General features: G+C 39.4%; 1 protein-coding gene across 1 annotated transcript in view; it reads left to right on the top strand.

Annotated features, from left to right (window-relative positions):
- Positions 1-6,728: 6,728 nt before the first annotated feature.
- sud1 (Prolyl 3-hydroxylase sud1) overlaps positions 6,729-21,819 on the top strand; it is a 153,243-nt gene continuing 138,152 nt past the window's right edge. Inside the window, exon 1 of the mRNA XM_090374392.1 lies at positions 6,729-6,824. The gene's annotated coding sequence lies outside the window, so the exon portion shown is untranslated. The remainder of the gene's footprint in view (positions 6,825-21,819) is intronic.

Here is a 21,819-nt window from a genome sequence, read left to right as displayed (position 1 = left end):
TCAGCTAGATGTTGGGCCGCAGTCGATGCGAGCAACTCAACAAAAAACTCCCAGTTTGCTTTATTAACCACAAACTGGTTAAGTGTCTGTTTCAGTACTGGTGTCCTGATAAGGTATCGTCGGATTTCATAAGTAATTACTCTGTGGTCAGATGTCGTCCAGGAATCTTGAACTGTCCAGTCCGTAACATAGCCAGCGATGTTCCCAGTTGCCATCGTGACATCAATGGTGGCCTCCCACAGAGTGTTACAAAATGTAGGTAATTGGTGTGGCTTGTTCAAGACAACCATCGTTGAGTTTGCCAGGATCTCCTCAAGGAGCTGCCCATTCCTAGTTCCTCTTCGAGCAGTAGTTTGACTGTGCCAGGCCGGAGACCGACAGTTGACATCCGCTCCGACTATGATTCTCTGGTGTGGGAGTGTGTCAAGCAGCAACTGCAGGTACACGGTGGCGAAAGTGATCTCCTCCCCTGGCCTGAAGTACAGCGCGACAGCATAGAGGGGACCCAGTGAGGTTAAGATGTGAGTACATGCGGCCTGGGCTATGCATAGTTGGCTTATTCTCGTTAAAGTAAAGTGTAAAGTGTATTTAGAGTCATACGGCACCAGGGGTTTCCCCCATCTCCGCGTTGTTTACATTGTGATGGGTGTGCTAGTTTGCTGGAAATGCCAGAGATTTAAAAGAGTATGGATATTGTACATGTGTAGTGACGTGTAACGTTATTCCTATTCCTCTGGTCATTTAGCCGCTAGACCCCTACTGAGGCCCAACGTTGCCCCACTTTCGCCCCGTGGAGGCAGACCAGGTACACTAGTATTATAATTATTTACTCTGGCAGGTCCTGCCACCTAATTACCTTAGACTTCAGTGGCTAGGACCTAAAAAAAAAATGCACATATACAAAAATGCATATACATACACATCAATTGGTATAGGTTAGTTCACGTGGTGAAGGCGCTAGAATGAGAAGCCGAGAGTTTTTGGCGAAATTTATTTTGATGGTTAAATTTGGATTGTGTGGGACTGTCGCTTGCGTATAGTTAGAGTGGGGGCGGGAGGCTGAAGATTGGGGGGATATAGTGGGGCATGCCCATGCTCCACCAGAAAGAAGAGAAGAGTGGTGGGGGTTGCAGGAGATGGCAAGCCGTCTCCCTCCCCCACCAGGGAAGTGGAGTAATAGTGGGCCAGACAAGGGAGTTGAGCCAGATCGCCAATAGGGCATGAAGGCTTGTGGCTGCGAAGTAGTCGTCTATCATCAGTGGCCTACCATCCAGGGCTAATGGAATTCGCTCAGGCTCTCTTTTCAGGTCCCTACAACGACTGTGCAGGTTCTTCTTCATCTTTTGGTGAGAGTCGCTCATGGGACTGAGTCCCGTCCGTGTGTCAGTTAAGGATTTTCATGAGGGTTGAGGGTCCAATCATGTCCATTTGTTGTCTGTGCAGCACGACAGCTGCTTGGTCGTTAGTATTTATAGATTGCGCAACGCCCCAGATGTGGGTTAAAAGAGTCAGATCTTTACGATCACTGTTTGTGGGATCTGTTCTCGTCATAGTGGCTGTCTTTACATGTTCATTTCTGTGCTTTGGTCCCAACCTGGGTATGTACAGTCATTTGCACGCTATATGTTGGACTTGCCTTTGGTAGTCGTGGTTTCTCCGTGGGGCCCTATGGCCTATCCGGGAGTGAAAGTCGGGATGTTTGGATTCAGTCACAATGGGGAAATAGGGATTCGAGACTCCTGTTTTTGTTGTGCTGGTTATTCCGCAGGTCAGTTGCGCTTGGTGTGGTCGTACAAGCAGTGAGCTATGTTGGTTCTGGTTGCTCAGGGTTTGCTGGTGGCTGGAGGGTTTTCTGTGTGGCGTAGAGGCTCTGGGCAAATTTAGAGAATTGCTTGTAATTTGCTTCATTCTCCAGTAGATAATGCTCCTTGTTTTTGGGGTTGAATTGCATATGTGTGATCAGATGTCCACGTAGATCTTCATAATGCTCACATTAATGCATTATGTGGGTCCCATATCTCCAGGGAGCCACACGCGCACACATGGGATTATCTGTGATGCCAAGGAGGTTCAGTTTGTTGCGAATCACTCCGTGTCCTGTGAGGAGGTAAGTAGTGTAGCGTCTGGGGTTGAACCATTATGGATATTGTGGGTCGACCTGTTGGAGATTAGGTAGAAACTTTCGAGTTATTTCACCTTTGGTTGAGTCTGTCCAACGTTGCTGCCAGATTGTTTGTAGGTATGTTTCCAGTCTTTTGTTCTCTGCCTGTCTGTTATTTATCAGATCTGTGGTAAGGTCTAGATACATTGTGGCTTTTCCACGCCTGAGTTGCTGCTGCATTGCTGTGCGGATTACTTCCAAGTCGAGAGGCAAGGTTCCCGTGATAACTTGCAATGCATGTGTTGATACTGTATTGCATGCTCGGGTGATGGTTAGGAGGATCGGTCTGTGTATTATTTCCAATCGTCGACGATTCACCACTGTTGAGGCCTTTTGATACCAGGCGCCGGAGGCATATGTAATTGCTGGGATGATGGCTGCCTTATAGAGGAACACAAGGGAGGGTGCGACTCTTCAGCTCCCAGTCTCGGCGGGTGACCCTGGCAAGCATGGCTACGTAATTTTTGATCTTTGTCTGTATATAGTTGAGGTGGGGGGTAAACGATCGGTTTCTGTCTAGTATAATTCCAAGCTATTTAAGTTCAGTGACAAGCTTAACGGTTCTATCATTGATACTGATTTGGGGCGGTCTGGTTGGAGTCAGGAAGCCTTTTAGGAGTATGGATTTCGTCTTGGTTGACGAAATGGTCAGGTGATGTCCCTCCGTCCAGTCTCGGAGGGTGGTCAGTGCTTCATTTGCGATGATCTCCATCTGAGCCCTAGAGTTAGCAGCCAGTACCAAAGGCCTCCGTAGCCGAGTGGGCAGGAGCGGGAGTGCAGTAGCACACGCTCTTTGAGTAGACCGGGGTTTATGCCCCTGACTGCTGAATATGGTCGATCTGCCAACCCGCACTGGACTAGCGTGGCAGATTATGGTCCATTTCCCTCAGCATGAATTGTTGAGGAGGCTTCCATCCTGCAGTGGGTTGATAATGGCTGCACTTTACTTTTTTTTTTTTACCAAGGAGAGATCATCAGAAAACTCCAAAGTTTTGACGTTCTCTAGATCCTTGCAGAGGAACTCATCAAGTACACAGTTCCATAGGAGGGGACCCAGTATCGAGCCCTGGGGGCATCCCCGACAGACCCGGCGCTCCACCCTACAATAGAGAGCATCTACTAAGATGCTCCCTATTCTGGCTTATTCTGATTACTGTAAAGTTGGGGTTACGAACCACAATGGCGGCCCAAGGAGTGTCTTCCTCAGACTGTATAATCTTATATACCATTGGGTAGCCGCGTACTTTTTTAGAGTGGGTGTACGGTTCCTGCAATATAATTATGTCTGCGTTTTCTTCGGCTGCTTTTGCTGTTAGTTGGTCGGCCACTGCTTTGGCCCGCTTCGCATTTTGCTGTAATATAGTGATCTTGGTGGTATTAATTTTTTTACGATGTCTCGCCATAATCTATTCTCATTTGAAAGAAACTGTTAGCCTTAACATATGTTTGGCACTTGGGGTATCTGATGTAATGCGTATGCTCCATTTTCAGGGACTTACAATTTGTGCAGATTGGTTCTTGTGCTTTATTGGGACAGTTGTTGTCATTTCCCTTCCCAGAGCAGTGACCACAGATGGAAGATGCCTGGGCGCATGTGTGAGAGGTGTGACCGAACTTACAGCACTTTGGCACAGCCACATGCTACCAAAAACGATGACTTCACTCTATGTAAAGTGTCGTCTTGTTCTTCAGAATCTGCCAGGTCGCTGGGGCCAGTTCCACTATCCAGTTGTTATTAGTCCCCATTCTTGATTTGTTTGAGTACCTAGGCAGCAATAGGTTCTGCGATTGCTGATCCGCGGCGATATTTTGGAACTTTCTTGTAATGATTTCTCTAATTAGTTGGTTAGGTATTATTTCCTTGTCCAAATCAAATATTATGATGAAGGGACCCTTTCTCCTAGGTAGCTCAGAAGAAAGCCAGAGCGTTGCTATCCTTTTCTAAAGAATCCTTTTCTAAAGCCAGCTTGCTCTTTTGGTCGATTCTCATCAAGTATTCTTTTTAATTTGTTAGTAATGACCGTTGTGAACAACTTGTAAATCTGGGTCAACAAGCTAATTGGTATATAATTTCCAATTTCTGATTTATCTCCTCTCTTATGCAGCAAAACTGTGACTGTATTATTCCACTCCTCAGGTGTCACCCCTTTCGTAATGTATTATTATTATTCTTAGCAGTATTAGTAATGTAGGCATGTGATGCAAGAAAGCAAGCGTATGAGCTTATGTAGCATCGGCCCAAAAAAATAAAATAAAATAATTTGATACATCCATTTCCTCTAAAAGTTTGTCCGTTTCCTACTTGAATTTATTTAAGCTGTCAACTTCCACAACGACAGATGAAAGTTTGTTCCAGAAATTAACCACCGCTGCCTAAAGGCAAATTTTCGCACATCTATTCTACAATTGTCTTTCCTCAATTTGAATTTACGTCCCCCAGGTTCGTAATCTGAGCAGAGGAAGAATCCCTATAAGAATTCAGCGTGCTCAACCCATTCAAGGCCTTATACACCTCCATCAGATCACCTCGTAGGTGCCTAGTCTCCAACCTCTGCAATTGGCAGAACTTTAGTCTTTCTTGGTAAGGGACCGCTTCTTTATCCTCACCAACCTTGTTGCCCTCCTCTCTACTCGCTCTAGGAACTCTATATCCTTCCTAATATTGTGCCTTCAGACCTGTATTGTGTACTCAATGTGTGTGTCCTGACCATTACCTTATACAAGGGGATAATTACCTCCTTATCTCTGCTAGCAAAATTCTAAATATCACTGAGAAGGCCTCATGACTTGCTCTGGCAATCTGTATGCACAGCTGAGAAAACGTCATATATTACTGCACAATTACCCCCCCCCCCCCATGTCTTTTTCATTCTCTACCACCCTGAGTGTAGTACCATAAAATTGGTACGTTTCTTTGGGGGGTTATTGCTACCCATATGCAGTTCTTTGCATTTTTGAATGTTAAACTTCAGTTACCAATTCTCAGATCATCTACCCAACTTTTCTAGTTCAGTTGCAGTAGTATATTGCCATTAACAACTCTGCCAACGTTCGTAGCATCTGAAAACTTCCCAGCCCATCTGCCGAAATTTTCGCGTGGCGTGGAATTGCCCCTAATGTGCTATACGCGAGACTGATTATCCTATCTAATTAGTACTTCTAATACTGTATAAATAGTACTAAAATTTTCTGAGTTTAAAGAGAAAAGTTATTTATTTTATTGCATCCGATAACTGGTTTCAGTGAAAGTAGTGCTTCAGTATGGAGGTTCATTTTTAAAGTAAATTAATAATCTGAAACGTTTACTTTTCGAGAGACTTCGAAAAATAAACTTTTCAGAGTTCTTTTTCGATCATCTGAAAAGTAAATTGACATTGTATGAAAACATTATTGGAATCCTGTTGTCTCGAAACTTTACTAGACATGTTGGACAGACAACTTATGTGATCGAGACCCGCTAATATTCGTAAAATCGGACAGATGCTATACTATTGTGATTTTCTATTGTAAAGAATCTGAGTCCTGATTTTGAATTTAAATCAATGGTTTGAAATTAAACCAAATCAAAAATAAAAATAGAATAATATATGTAATAAATGGATCTTAAGATTATATTTTAAGTCAGGAAATCTTTTACCTGAAATATTTTCCAGGAATAATTGCCTCCACGTAAGATGTAATCAGAATAGATGGAAATTATTTCAAAGACCTGCTTAAAAGAAGGGAAAACCTTGCAACAAGACAAAGGAATAAAAATAACCTTTTACCCTAAATACATGCATGGAAAATAATTTAGAGTATAATGGGAGAATATTACCCGAAGTCCCGCGGCTATATATGCATCCTTCGACATGTGCTTGCCTCCCCTTTGAAGATGGTACAGACGAATAGCCCTCATGAAGCTTCGGGTAATGTTCTTCCATTATACTCTCAATTATTCACTGTGCAAGGATTCAGGGTAAAAGCTTTATTCCTTTGTCTTGTTACAAGGTTTTCCCTTCCTTTAAGCAGGTCTTTGAAATAATTTCCATCTACTCTGATTACATCTTACTTGGATGCAGTTATTCCTGGAAAATATCTCAGGTAAGAGATTTCTTGACTTAAAATATAATGTTAAGATCTTATTTATTTTATTTAGTATTCCATTTTTATTTGTGATTTGGTTCAATTTCAAAATTATGATTTGATTTTAATTCAAAATGAGGACTCAGATTCTTTATAAGAGAAAATCAAAAAAGTATAGCATCTGTCCGATTTTACGAATATTAGCGGGTTTCGATAACGTAAGTTGTCTGTCCAACATGACTGAAAAGTAAATCTGAAAAACTGAACTCCCGATGAATTCCATGAACTCATTTCATGTGATGAAGATAATGAATATATATATTTAATAACTTGTAAATAAATCATAATATGTAATAATAAATAAATTGTATCTGTATTGTTTAGTCTCTTTTTAATCCCATGCGTGTGCATTTAATTCAAATTTGTGGTTTCATGCAAGATCCAAAAATTGAAGACATGCGCTGATCGGTTGGTTTGTGGATTGGTATTGAATGAAGACGCCCTCTTTTGGCATTACTTTGTTATGGGTGTTGCAACACAAACTAACCACGTGCGGATTGCGATGTTGATTTGCAGTTTGGATTAATGTTTTTTTAAGGCAAGTTTAAATGTTCCAAATAAAGATCATACAGTAGTGTGCGTATATATAATATTTATAAGTGCTACATGTTTTTTATTTTTAACAGTGTTATTAGTTATTGAGCTCGTTTTCAGCTTTGTGATTGGTTCTGTTCTTTACCGTAGCTTAACACTGATTTTTCCGTATTGTTTGTCGGCTACAAATTTTAAAAAAAAATTTTTGCATAAGAAGACGCAATAAATGTAATTGTAAACTTCATGCAATTTTGGCGATGTCATGAGATAGATATAATATCAACATGTGTAGTTATTAATTAATAAAATTAGACTCGAAGCCCTTCAAGAAATTGTATACTTGACACCGTTGATTGACGTCTGGCAGTCAAACAGCTAAGAAGCCTTTATTGTACGAGTTTGAACATTTTTTTCCGTTTCGATTAACTTAGCGATTAGTATCCTTTTTTTTTTTATTTACTTGATATAATTAATATTGGAGTATGAAAATATATTTACACTTTATTTGCTTAGGAACGATGACCGAAACCAGTTGGCATGGGTCTGCAAAGTCACGGAGTGTTTATTTTCTAAACATTTGACTTTGGCATGTAAATAAGTATTATATCAAATACTCAGTTCAGGTTATTTTACTTTTCCATTCCTCTATCAACCTCTGATCATGTGTTTACTTGTTATTTGGCAACTATCTGCTGCGCTGTTCTTCCCATAGTTGCTGAAGGAGCTACTGTGTGTACATTGTTTTTATTATGTTATTGCTTTTATTGAATTACAATATTTCGAATTTAAAACTGCTACTGCTTATTTAGTTAATTTTATTTTAGTTTTTATTTAATTTATTTTAGCTTTTATTTAATTTTCTTTTAGTTTGGTTAGTTTAGTTTTATTTTGGTCTGATGATAGAATTCCATTGTGCATTCAGAAATGCCATTTAAAAAGATGTAATTAGTGTACTAGACTGTGTTGGGATATATATTTTACATTTAATTCATTAATTTAAAAGTAATTAGACAATGTACATGGTGTATAAGTGTTTTTAAGAGAGATTAAAATATTATGCAGCATACCTGTATAGTTGAAGTTTATTTTTTTATGAAACCCCCAAGTGTGAGAGGTATAGTGCTTAGTACCATGGATGGGTTGAATGTTAAGATGATGAAAGAAGATACATGTTGACATTAAACTTGAATTTCTGTAAATTGTAATTATCAGGAAATGTGTATGAAGGGAAGTTGTTCAAGAAAATGGAAGTTGAAGGAATAAATGAGCAAGAAGAAAAGTTGCTTCTGTGAGTTCAAAGTTGGACAGTAATAAGATGCTGACTGTGTGTGACGCATGTTTAGACTGGTTTGGAAGAGAGAGAGAGAGAGAAAACGGGAATTGTAGAATTATAGCCAGTTCAAAAGAACAGTGCCCATGGGAATATCTGTATAAATGGCATGCAACAGAAACAGAATATTTGGGACAGAGAGTAGAGAGACTTTGTTAGAGATGGATCATTAATTAGCATCAGTAGAGGCATATGATGCAAGAAAGCAAGCTTATACAACACCAGCCAAAAAAAAAAAAAAAAAAACTTCCCATTTCACTCATCCAAACATTCCAAAAGTTTGTCTAATTCTGTCTTGAATTTATTTAAGTTGTCAATTTCCACAATGACAGATGGAAGCTTGTTCCAGCTGGCTAAAGGCAAATTTCTGCACATTATTTTACAGCTTAGTTTTTTCATTAAATAAATGTGAAATTTCAACATCATTACATTTTTTTTTAACTTCACTCCCATAATTTCTCATTGATGTAAAGGGTTTTTCTTCTGTAAATGCAGCGCCTCCGTAGCCAGGTGGGAAGGAGCAGCAGTGCGTAACACACGCTTCTTGATTAGACCGGGGTTCGAGCCCGTCACCACCGGATGCGGAAAGGTCAGGGAATGACCACCGCATATTCCCAGAGCAATATGGCCTTAGTTGCTAATGCTCCTAAAAAAAAACCAAATAACAAATCTTCTGTAAATATTGCTGCAAAATAGCTGTTGAGTTCATCTGCAACTTCAGTTGGGGGTATCTAATACTATCCCACGTCCATTACATAAGGGTCCGATCTGGTTTGTCCTCCTCTTTGCATTTATACACAGTAAGACCCTCCCCCCCATATCCGCAGGGGATACGTTCCAAGACCTACAAGACCGCAGGGGATACGTTCCAATACTTAGTGGATGACTGAAACCGCGGATATAAGTGAACACCTGCTGACCCCATATATAATGCGATTTTCTTGTACATACATACATATAATAAAGTTTAATTGATAAAGTATAAACACACAGTAAGACATTACCAACATTAAAAATGGTAATAATAAAGTACAGCAGACTCTCGATTTACCGAGATTGGATTAACCAGGACATTTCAAGGCTCCAAATTAAAAAAAAAAACAAAAAAACACCAGAAATCATAAAATTCAAGTAATAACTAGAAGAGGTATAAACAGATATTTTGCAAGTCTTAAATAAGTGACAAGAATCGGTGTTATAAGTCGTCATTGGGAGATTAGTGTGCCCATTATCTTGCAACCCCCTCTGCCTTCACACCTACTGCTCAAAACAAAAAAAAAGAAAAAGACCAAATGTTTAGTTTGATTTAGTGCGGCGCGTTGATTGTTGTGTTCCGTTGCACCACAAAAGGCCATTTTGTTTCATTATTTATGTCAAGGATATCAGAATTTTTTTTTTTTTTTTTTGCTTAGAAATCGCGAAAATGATGGGCAAACACAAGAGTTGTTCTTTTAATTAAACAAAAACTTGAAATTATTCTGAAGTTTGAAAACGGTGTATCTGTTAATTCTCTAAAGAACCATTATAATGTTTGTGACCAAACTATACACGACATTGTAAAAAATAAAAGGAAGCATCGTATTGGACACGCGAGTAGTACGTATTAAGTTTTTCGGTTTTTTTTTTTTATGGTTAACTGCGGGTAACTGAATCAGCAGATACTGGGCACAACTGTATGTGAAGAATTCCTTACCCCCCCCCCCCCCCCAATCCCCTTTGCCAGCAGTTTCGCATAATCTGCCTTTGCCAGCCTAACCTTTTCTGTGGCACTATTACAGATCAATTTGTAGGCTTCAGTACTTTTTATTGCTCTAACTTTTCCATGCTCTTTTTCTGCTCACCTTGCAGGTGTCTAGTCTCCAGACACTGCAATTTGCAGATCTTAAGTCTTTCTTGGTAAGAGAAACCTTTTGTTCCCCTCACAAATCTTGTTGCCCTCATTTGTACTTGTTCCAACAGGTCTACATCTTTCCTAAAATGAAGCTTCATTTTAGGAAAGATGTAGTGAGGCCACACCTGTATGCAATACTCCAGGTGGCCTCACTATTATCTTATACAAGGGGATAATCAACTCCTTATCGATGTCAGCAGAATTCCTGTATATCATTGACAAGACCTCCGTGAGCTACTCTTACAGCCTGTCTGCGCTGTTCAGAAAACTTATCTGACTGCAGAATTACCCCCATTTCTTTTTCATTCTTCACTTTCCTGGGTATAGTACTGCACAGTTGGTATGTTACTCTGGGGTTATTGCAGTCCTTTGCATTTTTGAATGTTAAACTTCAGTTGCCACCTTTTAGCCTATATGCTCAACTTTTCTAGATCCTGTTGCATTAGTGTACTGTCATTACCATCATTAACAACCCTGCCAACCTTCATATCATCTGTAAACCTTGACAATATGTACCTTTATCTACACCGAGTGATCACCGAATTATGACCACCTTAGGTCCGCCTTTTGCTCTAAGTACAGCAACTATCCGACGTGGCATTGATTCAAGATGTCGGAAGCGTTTGGGAGGTATGGCCAACCAGGCTGTGTGTAATGCAGTCAGCAGTGAAGGTATGGAGGTGATTGGTGTATCCAGATGCCTGATATGCCTTTCCATAGTGTCCCACAAGTGCTCTATGGGATTGATATCTGGGGAATTTGGAGGCCAATCGATATGCTGGAAGTCAGAACTGTTCCTCAAACAATTCTAGCACAACAAGTGCCCGATGACTCACGCATTGTCATCTTGGAAGACACCATTGCCAGTCTGGAAAAAGTGTAACAGAGCAGGGTTTACACAGTCAGCAAAGCAGTTGACGATAGCTGAGACCACTGATACACTGTTCTGCATGCACCAGGGGTCCACGTTCCTGTCAGTGAAACATGCCCCACACCATACAACCACCTCCACTGGCCTGCACTTTTGATACCATGCATGATGGATCAAGAGCCTCATGTTGTTGACGCCAAATCCGTACACGACCATCCACAGTGTGGAGTAGATAACATGACTCATCCGACCAGCACACCTTCTTCCTGTCTTCTAACATCCGATTTGCATGCTCTTTGCACCAGGTGAGTCTTTTATGCTGATGAACCTTGGTTTGGAGAGGATGCCGTAAGGGTCGTCTGCTGGTATAGCCCGTACGTGCAAGCGTGCAGTGCATGGTCATGCCACATCTTGTTCTGCATTGGCCCATGTTGCATTGGGTAGTCAACTCTTCAACAGTGCTGTGCCTGTTTGCCTGTACGAGTTGTTGGACCCGACACTCACCTCTAACATCGACCTTTTGCTGACCTTTGCAGTTTTGCCGTCGGGTCGTTGTTTGACCATTTTGATGCCAGTCCTGATACACTTTAACTACAGCGGCTTTCGAACACCCCACCAGTCAGCCGTTTTGGAAATCAAGGCACCAGCTCGTCGAGTACCCACAATCTGCCTTTTATCAAAGTCCAATAAATCCTTGATTTTACTCATCACAATTGGAATTTTACTACCTACTGAACCATTGATACCTTATCTATGCTGCATAGATTGACTAACCCTGCACTCTCGTGCCTCACATAGTCAATGGGTTGCATTCAGTTTTCATAGGGGTGGTCATAATTCAGTGATCACTCAGTATATATTATTGATAAGTACAGAAAATAACAATGGACTGAACCCTGGGGGACTCCACTAATAACATTAATCCACAAAGAATAGTATCCATTGATTACCACTCTTTGTATTCTCCCACTCGACCATCCTTTTATCCATTGTAGCAACTGCCCTTAATGCCATACTGCTCCAGTTTGTACAGTAGTCTTCAATGTGCAACAGTATCAAAAGCTTTCCTGAAATCCAAGTATATGATATCAAAATTATTTTTTGCATCTAGTTCCTCTGTGACCATGTCCTAGTATCCAATCAAATTGGTCATACAAGGCTTCCCCTTAACAAACTCATGTTGTGTCTGAACTATAACTGTAGTCTTGTCTAGATTATCCTTTAGTGCTTCTTTAACCAATGCCTTCATTATTTTCCCCGGAACAGAAGTTCTGGGGAACTAACAGGTCAGTAATTACTCGTGTCATCCTTTGACCCTCCTTTTTGAATTAGGGATATGTTAGCACATCTTCAGTCCATAGACTTGTTTGTTTGTTATTTGGTTTTTAGGAGCATTAGCAACTAAGGCCATATTGCTCCGGGATATGCGGTGGTCATTCCCTGACCTTTCCGCATCCTCCGTATTTGGTGGTGGTGATGGGCTCGAACACCGGTCTAATCAAGAAGCGTGTGCTATGCACTGCTGCTCCTTCCCACTTGGCTACGGAGGCGCCAGTCCATAGAGACCTCTCCTTAGTCCGGAGGTGCTCTCAGTCATGCCAAAGAGTTTGCTTACTTCCTTTGTTGCTTCCTTTAATATAACTGGGTAGATCCCTTCCATCCCAGTTATCTTTATTATGTTTAACTTCAACAATTTCTCCTCCACTTTGCTCTCAGTTATTACAAAATCCTTTAGCTCCCTGTTATAGTTTGATAAACTTCTGGCATTCTCCTCCTTTAATAGCTCCTCATGCTCATGTGTGAATGTAGATGCAAAATACTCATTCAGTTTGTCAGCTACCTGAGCAGGATCATCAACAGTCAAACCATCGATATCAAGTGGACCGATCTGATTCATCCCCCTTCCTTCTAGAGATTACATAAGTAAAGAAATCTTTGCTGTTCCTCTTTGCATCCTTTGCCAAATATTTCTTGTAATCTGCCTTTCCTTGCTTGACCTCCTTTGTGACTTGATTGCAAACTAGCTTATATCTACCATAGACTTCTCTGTCTCCTGATAATTTATATGCATCTCATGCACTTTTCTTCTCTGCCACAAGTGTCATTAGTTCATGTAACATCCATTTAGGCCCAAACTCTGAACCGTATTTAGGAACAAAAAGTTTAGTAGCTTATAAGATTACTTCCTTGAATACTTCCCATTTAGAATTTGCTGTTGGTAACATCAACAGAATTTAATTTAAAAACTTAAAAAATAGAATATAAAATAGAAAAATATAAAAAAATAGAATTTAAAAACAACCTTGCAGTCACCTTTATGTAAGCAAAAACACTTCCTTTACCCCTGATGGTAGTTACCTTTGAGTAAATCCCACATCAGTACACTGTGATCACTGCCACCTAGTGGTTCCTTTATCTGCAAATTCTTGATGCACCTAACCTAATTAACCTAACTTTCTTTTTTTTTAAATGGAATCTAGAATATCGAGACCTAGAGTATATTTAGAATTTGAAAAAATGAAGTATGCACCTATATGTTATAGGACATAATTCAGCCTTTTCTGAGTACCTTTAGGGATAATTAACAATTAACCCTGTGTTACTCATGCCTTTAAATGGAACAAATACCTTCCCATGGTATCTGTAAACAGCTTAATTTTAATTATAAAAAATTAGTATTTAGCTCTTATTGAATTTAAAACTCAATTACAAAATAGTTGAACAAAAATAAATAAGAAAAACCAATAATATAATAAAGCAAGTTCTTATTGTATTTTTAAAAATTTAAGGTCACTGATCTAAATTGAAACACAGATACTTACATGCATCTGGCAGATGTAATGTGAACGTCTGCATTTTTGTCAGCTGTTTGCATATGGCTGGCAAAACCAAGGCAAGATTAGACAACTCTTATGGGTTTTATCTAATCTTTTTGTAGAGCTTTGGTTTTGGCATCTTCTTCTTGGTGTCTTCCCTATGCCACATGGGACTGGGAGTTGCCTACAAGAAAGATAGATGCTTTTGCTCACCAGGTATTTTCTGTTTTCAAAACGATAACTGTGTAACGAGTTAGAGAATATTGATGGACAAAGGTACATGGGAAGATTTTATTTCATTTACAAAAAAAAAAAAAAAAAAAAGAATTTTCAAAAGTGGCATCTATTCGATGCAGCAGTGTAGAGTTCAGTTAGTGGCTATCCCTGTCCATGGAACACAGTCCTCCATGACAGTATATTGGTTTCACCATTTGCTACTTGTTTGGATTTGAGTGCCATCATAGATAGGAACAATTTCTGAAGTCTCTTCAATTGGGACTGTTTGTGGAAGTAGAAAGTTTTAATAAATTTAAGGAAGAATTAAAAAGATTATTAGAGAGGCCAGACAAATTATAATAGGTAGTTTTTTCTGGCTGAAGCTGTATAAGCCTGCTGCCTTGCATCATATATACTCTTGCTTGAAGGGAGTAGACCATTTTCCTGAGTTATTGCATGTTTTTCAGCCCAGACAACAATCAAATTGGGTCACAAACAGTCTGCTACTATTCATAACCAAGAATACACACAGTGGCACAGTATGGCCTAAGTTGCTGACATGCTTGAAAACCAAATGTCTGTGCAACAAGGTAAAGTAATCAATAAAAGAAAACGTGATGGTTCTACTGTGTTGTAAACATATTTTTAACTTTTAATATGTTAATTTAATTGTCAGTTAATCTAAATGTCACATTGTGTAGTGAAACACTGCTTTTCATCACAATCATGTTTTCCCACTAGCCAAAAGATTGTCAAAGTTCCTCACTCACCTATGTGGGTATTATCAGTAGATAATAAAAATTCTGATAGAGTTTTTGGCACAGACAGTAAATCATCTACCCCCGGTATATTTGCATTTCAGGAGGGTGTCACAATGATAGCCTATATTACTAGAAAAGGCCAGAGCATTATTCTGGCATGTAGTATGCATCATAGCAGTAAAACTGATGCTTTGACAGGAGGGGAAAAAAAAAAAAAAAAAAAAAAAAAACACAGACCATCACATTTTGCAATTGTACTAAAGGGGGGGGACTCAGATAGTTGAGTGAGGAGTGCTATGCATGATAGTAGCTGGAACACCATATGCTGGTCGTTGGTGATTTTTCATTCCCTAGTTAATTTATCAAGTTTGCACGTGACATTTCTTGGTAACCATACACATGTAGGTATTAATATGTAAAGAAGGCTATTTGTAAGAAAAATAAAAATGATTGTGATAAAAGATGGGCAGATGAAGTGACATATTGCCATTATTTTTGTATCTGAATCAAGCTCAATTTTCATGAATATCACTGGAACTTTGGAGGAAAAAAAAAAACCTGTCTGGGTGATTTCTTGTTACTATTTCATTCTTATAATATTCATTATGTACAGATTACATTGAGGCAGCATTAGGTGGGTCAAAAATCTGATAGCTTGAGGGGGGGGGATATAAGGGGATTATAGATTAACAATAGCTGCAAACAGAGGTGAATTAATTCTTGCACTGTTTCTGTTGGAACGTGCAGCAGCCTTGAAAGCAGGATGCAAGTGGGGATTTCAAGGCCTGCTGTGAGTCATCATAAAACAAGTAAATACATGGGCTGTGTTACGGTAACCGAGAGTAAGAACAGATGCATGTATACTTGCATGTACACCTATGCTAGGAATATAGTAAATAAATTTGATGAATTTGAAGTGCTGGTCAAGTCATCAAATGCAGACATTGTTGGGATATCAGAGACATGGTGTCACACAGATATAAGCAGTGCAGAATTGGAATTTGGGGAGTACATATACAAAATGGACAGACAGGATAGGAGGGGGGAGGGGTATGCTCTTAGTTAAGAATCGCGTAAAATCTAAGGCAGTGTATCCAGTTGACATGGATGACCAGGGCAATGTTGAGTCAGTTTGGCGTTGACATAAGCACTGGAGAGGAAAAATGAGAGCAGGAGTGTTATAGGCCTGGGACACTAATGACCTTGATGAGTACAATGAACAGCTGTACAGAGAAATAAAGTGGACCAAAAAATCAGGATGTTCTGTAATAGGGGATTTTAAGTTTTCAGATATTGACTGGAACTTGTGGGTTGGTCATTTGCACACTAGCAAGAGTTTTGTGGATTTATTGGATGACTGTTGTTTACAGCAGAATGTTAGAGAGGTAACAAGAGGGAGTAATACTCTTTATCTGATTATCAGCAGTGATTATTCATGCATTAAGGATCAGCAGATAAAAGAACCACTAGGTGGCAGTGATCACAGTGTATAGATTTGGGATTTACTTAAAGATGTAACTAGCATCAAGGGTAAAGGGATGGGTTTTTGCTTTCTTAAAGGTGACTACAATAGGACTAATTGGTATTACCATTAGCAAATTCTAAATGTGGAGATTCAAGGGAATAATCACAGAAGCTACTAGACTTTTCATACCCAAGTAAGAAATACTGTCCAACACTTAGATCCAAATGGATGTGATGAACTAATGAGACTTGTGGCAGAGAAGAAAAATGCGTGGAATGCATATAAATTATCAGTTGATACAGTAGCCTATGGTAGATATAAATTAGTCTGCAGTCATGTCACAAAGGAAATTAGGCAAGTCAAGGCAGATTATGAGAGGCGCCTCCGTAGCCAGGTGGGCAGGAGCGGCAGTGCGTATCACACGCTTCTTGATTAGACTGGGGTTCGAGCCCATGACCACCAAATACAGAGGATGCAGAAAGGTCAGGGAATGACCACTGCATATCCTCGGAGCAATATGGCCTTAGTTGCTAATGCTCCTAAAAACCAAATAACAACAATAACAGATTATGAGAAAACTTTGGAAAAGAATGCAAAGAAAAACAGCAGACTGTTTTCTTTATGTAAATGTTAGAAGGAAGGGTTTAAATCACATTGGTCTACTTGATATCAGTGGTTCAACTGTTGATGATCCTGCTCAGGTTTCTGACAAATTGAATAAGTGTTTTGCATCTACATTCACACAGAGGAATTCTTTAGGGGAAGGGTTTAAATTTGTCAGGAGAAGTTCCTGTGGACTGGAGGTGTGAAAATGTATCCCCAATTCACAAAGGGTGAAATGAGTAATTACAGACTTGTTAGTTTAACTTATGTTCCAGGGAAAATAAGGAAGGGTTTAAATCACATTGGTCCACTTGATATCAGTGGTTCAACTGTTGATGATCCTGCTCAAGTTTCTGACAAATTGAATAAGTGTTTTGCATCTACATTCACACAGAGGAATTCTTTAGGGGGAGTGGATGCCAAAAGTTTATCAAACTCTGCTGGTGAGTTAAATTATTTTGTAATAACAGAGAGGAAAGTGGAAGAGAAATTGCTGCATATAAATGTAAAAAGGCACCTGTGTGGGTGGATGCGATCCCTCGAATTATATTAAAGGAAGCAGTAATGGAGGTAAGCAAACTCTGAGCCATAATTATGAGAGAATCCTTGGATTCAGGAGAAGTTCCTGTGGACTGGAGGTGTGAAAATGTATCTCCAATTCACAAAGGGTGAAATGAGTAATTACAGACTTGTTAGTTTAACTTATGTTCCAGGGAAAATAATGGAGTCACCAGTTAAAGAAGTGATGCAGGACTATTTAGATAGCAGTGCAGTTATACTTTAGTCACAACATGATTTTGTCAAGGGGCTATCTTGTCTGACCAATTTGATTGGATATTATGATTGTCACAATGGAACTGGATGCAAAAAATAATTTTGAATCATATAATTGGATCTTAGAAAGCTTTTGATACCATTGCACACAATTGATTGGAGCAGAAACTTTATCCATAGCAGTAAACTTGCCTTAATTGTTTCTATGAATAAAGAGATTGTTGAATGAGAAAAGATGTAGAGTTATTATCAATGGACACTGCTCTTTGTGGACTAATGTGATTTGTGGTCCCCCCCCAGTTTTGGTGCTTGGGGGGATTTTTGTTTACATGGTTGTCTTCTCTATTTATTAATAATATTGGAGATATCAGACTTAATGCCTAAGTTTACAGATGATATGAAGGTTGGCACAGTGGTCAATGGCAGTAATGATAGTATGCTACTGTAACATGATCTAGAAAAATTAGGCAGATGGGCTAAGAAATAGCTGTTGAAGTTTAATATTGACAAATGCATGGGTAGCAGTAATCTTAGATTAAAGTGCTAGCTGTACCAACTTCTTACTACACTCCTGGTAGTGGAAAATAAAAAACACCTCGGTGTGATTGTGTAGTCAGATATGAAGTTTTCTAAGCAATGCAGTCAGGTTGCAAGGACAGCATGTAGGGGATTTTGTCAATTATATCCAGGAATTTTGCTAGCAGGTATAAGGAGGTGATTATTCCATTGTTCAAGGCAATGGTCAGGCCACATTTTGAGTACTGCATACAGGTCTGGAGGCCTCATTTTAGGAATTATGTAGACTTGCTGGAGTGAGTACTGAGAAGGGCAATGAGATTGGTGAAGGAAATCAATAGTTGCTCCTACCAAGGAAGGCTCCAGTTCTGTGAATTTCAGCATCTGGAGACTAGGCACTTCAAGGCAATCTGATTGAGGTGTTTAAGGCTTTGAATGGATTGAGCAAGTGCATTGCTGATGGGTTCTTCCTCTTGTTCAGTCTACACATACACGAGGGTTGCATAAATTCAAATTGAGGAAAGATAATTGCAGAATAGATGTGCAGAAGTTTGCCTTAATCCAGCGTGTGGTTGATTGCTGGATAAAACTTACATTCAATGTTGTGGAAATGTATACAATGGATACCTTGAATAAATTCAAGAAGAACTAGTCAAATTATTGGAGTGTACAACAGCAAATCACAATGAGTTAGCATTTGTTCAATTTGCGTATATTAGTGGGCCTCGATTACAATTCATTTTTAATGCCACTAAACACTGATTGAAGACTGCATATATAACTTTATTTACAATAAAATAAAATATACTATAAAAGTATATTCAAAATTGTAATTAAAATAACGTAAAATAAAAATGTACAAAGTATGTTGCAATAATAAAATCATTAAAAATCACCTAAAACCACTATACAAGAGCTTTCGGCAGCAACAGCTGCCTTCATCAGCTGAAATGGTTAACGGGCTATCTAACAATATATATATATACCTAATTCTATCCCAGCGGGGCTGCAATGCCACTATGGCACATGAGCATTACTAACTTCCCGTACACTGTAAACGGAAACAGCTCGAGAACTAGCCATTCTAAACCGCTCATCCTTCCCTAAAATGAGGGACTTGAAAATTGGATGAATGTGGCAACCCTTATCCCTATTAATGCTATATCGTCCGGACGAACATATTCGTAAGCTCTCTAGCCACTTCCGGTTTCAGAAACCCTTAGCTCTGTCGACAACCAATACTCCTTTGCCTGAAATACCATGTCTTGTTTCCCAAGCGTGTTAGGCTACGGCTGAGCTCCCATAATCTGCCATCTTGATGGCTCTATCGTGTTCACTCAGGCGATCGCGTAATCTACGCTTTGTTTCTCCCACATAACACTCCCCACACTCCGGGCATTCAATCTCGTATGTGACTCTGCTGGTATCACCGGTATCAATAGAATCTTTAACCATGGACAGCACCGGGTGAAGTCTCTGACCAGGAAGCTGCACACAGCATATCTGACACGAGCCTAAAATGCGTGCAATGGGTTCTGAAATACCTGGATAGTAGGGAATGTATACAGTGGCCCTTACACCATCAAGATGACACCATACAGTGGCCCTTACACCATCAAGACAGCAGATTATGGGAGCACAGCCGTAGCTTAACACGCTTGGGAAATGAGACATGGTATTTCAGCCAAAGGAGCGTTGGTTGTCGACAGAGCTAAGGGTTTCTGGAAACGGAAGTGGCTAGAGAGTTTACGAATATGTTCGTCCGGACGATATAGCATTAATAGGGATAAGGGTTGCCGCATTCATCTGCTTTTCGAGTCCCTCATTTTAGGGAGGGATGAGCGGTTTAGAATGGCTAGTTCTCGAGCTGTTTCCGGTTCCAGTGTATGGAAAGTTAGTAATGCTCATGTGCCATAGTGGCGTCGCAAACCTGCTGGGATAGAATCAGGTGTATGTATGTATATATATATATATTGTTGGATAGCCCGTAACCATTTCAGCTGATGAAGGCAGCTGTTGCTGCTGAAAGCTCTTGTATAGTGGTTTTAAGTGATTTTAATCTTTTTAGTGATTTTTAATGATTTTATTATTGTAACATACATTTTTATTTTACTTTATTTTCATTGCAGTTTTGAATATACTTTTAAAATTTTTTATACTTTATTTTATTTTATTGTAAATAAAGTTATATATGCAGCCTTGAGTCAGTGTTTAGTGGCATTAAAAACGAATTATCGAGTTCCTGACTCCGGAGGCCTTTTTAATGAACTTTTGAAACAATAGGATTTTCATAACATTTTTTATATGATGTTCTTGTTTATACTCTGGCACGACTACCAGGTCAGTGAAGTTTATCAATACAAACATTAATTTAATTGTATTTAGCAGTCACGGGCTTGAGCCCCAGTCCATTTAAAGAGCATGTGCTACTGCACTCTTTCTCCTGACTACTTGGCTGTGTTCAAAAACATTACAAAAATGGTCTGGAAAGTTGGGTGTTTTGAAAATATCATTATATCACACAATGAAACATGACCCTAACATGTCACTGTTGGAGTGGATGGATAGGTGAATGGGAAGGTTTTTTTTTGGCTGTTGCTGCTTGCTTTCTTGCATCATTTGCCACTATTAATAATAAATAACAAGACTGTTTCAATAAAATAAAAAATTATGAAATATTTTGTATCTTACAAGTTTTTCACATAAAAATAATTGCCTTGAGCTTGCACACTGTTTCATATACATTTCTTCAAAGCACAGAAAGATTTCCGGAAGTCATCTTCTGTAATCCCTTTTACATTTCTGTTATTTTTTTCTGAATGTCTTCATTGGGCTGAAAATGGGTTCCCCTAAGTACACTTTTCAGTTTAGGGAAGCAAAAGTAGTCATAAGGAATTAGGTCTGGCGAGTAGGGTGCTTCCTACACATGAATATGTTTTGGGCCAAGAAACTGGTGAACAGAGAGCACATTATGTGCTGGAGCATTCTCTTGTTGGAGGGCATCTAACAATCCTTTCACAATTAAACAAACTAATGAGGCTTGTGGCAGAGAAGAAAAATGCGTGGGATGCATATAAATTAGTAGGTAACACAGAAGCCTACAACAGATATAAGCTAGTCTGTAATCAAGTCACAAAGGAGGTTAGGCAAGCAAAGGCTGATTAAGAGAAATCCTTGTCAAAGGATGCAAAGAAAAACAACAAAGACTACTTTATTTATGTAAAATCTAGAAGGAAGGAGATGAATCAGATTTGTTTACTTGATGGTGGTGGTTCGACTGTCGATGATCCTGCTCAGATAGCTGACAAACTGAATGAGTATTTTGCATCTACATTCACACATGAGGAATTTAGTAAGGAAGGGGAGGGCAGAAGCTTACTAAACTCTAACAGGGAGCTTTATTTGGTTATAACGGAGAGCAAAGTGGATGAGAAATTGTTGAAGTTAAACATAAAAAAGGCACCCGGGACAGATGGAATCTATCTAGTTATATTGAAGGAGGCAGCGAGGGAAGTAACCCCTTAGCCATAATTATGAGAGCATCCTTGGATTCAGGGGAGGTCCCCACGGACTGGAGATGTGCAAATGTATCCCCAATTCACAAAGGGGGATCGAAGGGTGACACGAGTAATTACAGACCAGTTAGTTTAACTTCTGTTCTGGGTAAAATAATGGAATCACTGGTTAAAGATGCATTGCAGGATCATCTAGACAAGACTGCAGCAATAATTCAGACACAGCATGGGTTTGTTAAGG

Source organism: Mastigoproctus giganteus, chromosome 5, assembly GCF_048544385.1.
Source record: "Mastigoproctus giganteus isolate SK-2022 chromosome 5, ASM4854438v1, whole genome shotgun sequence".
NCBI classification, from domain to species: domain Eukaryota; kingdom Metazoa; phylum Arthropoda; class Arachnida; order Uropygi; family Thelyphonidae; genus Mastigoproctus; species Mastigoproctus giganteus.
The sequence above is the reverse complement of the archived record's forward strand: the minus strand, read 5'-3'. Positions and strand labels throughout refer to the sequence as shown.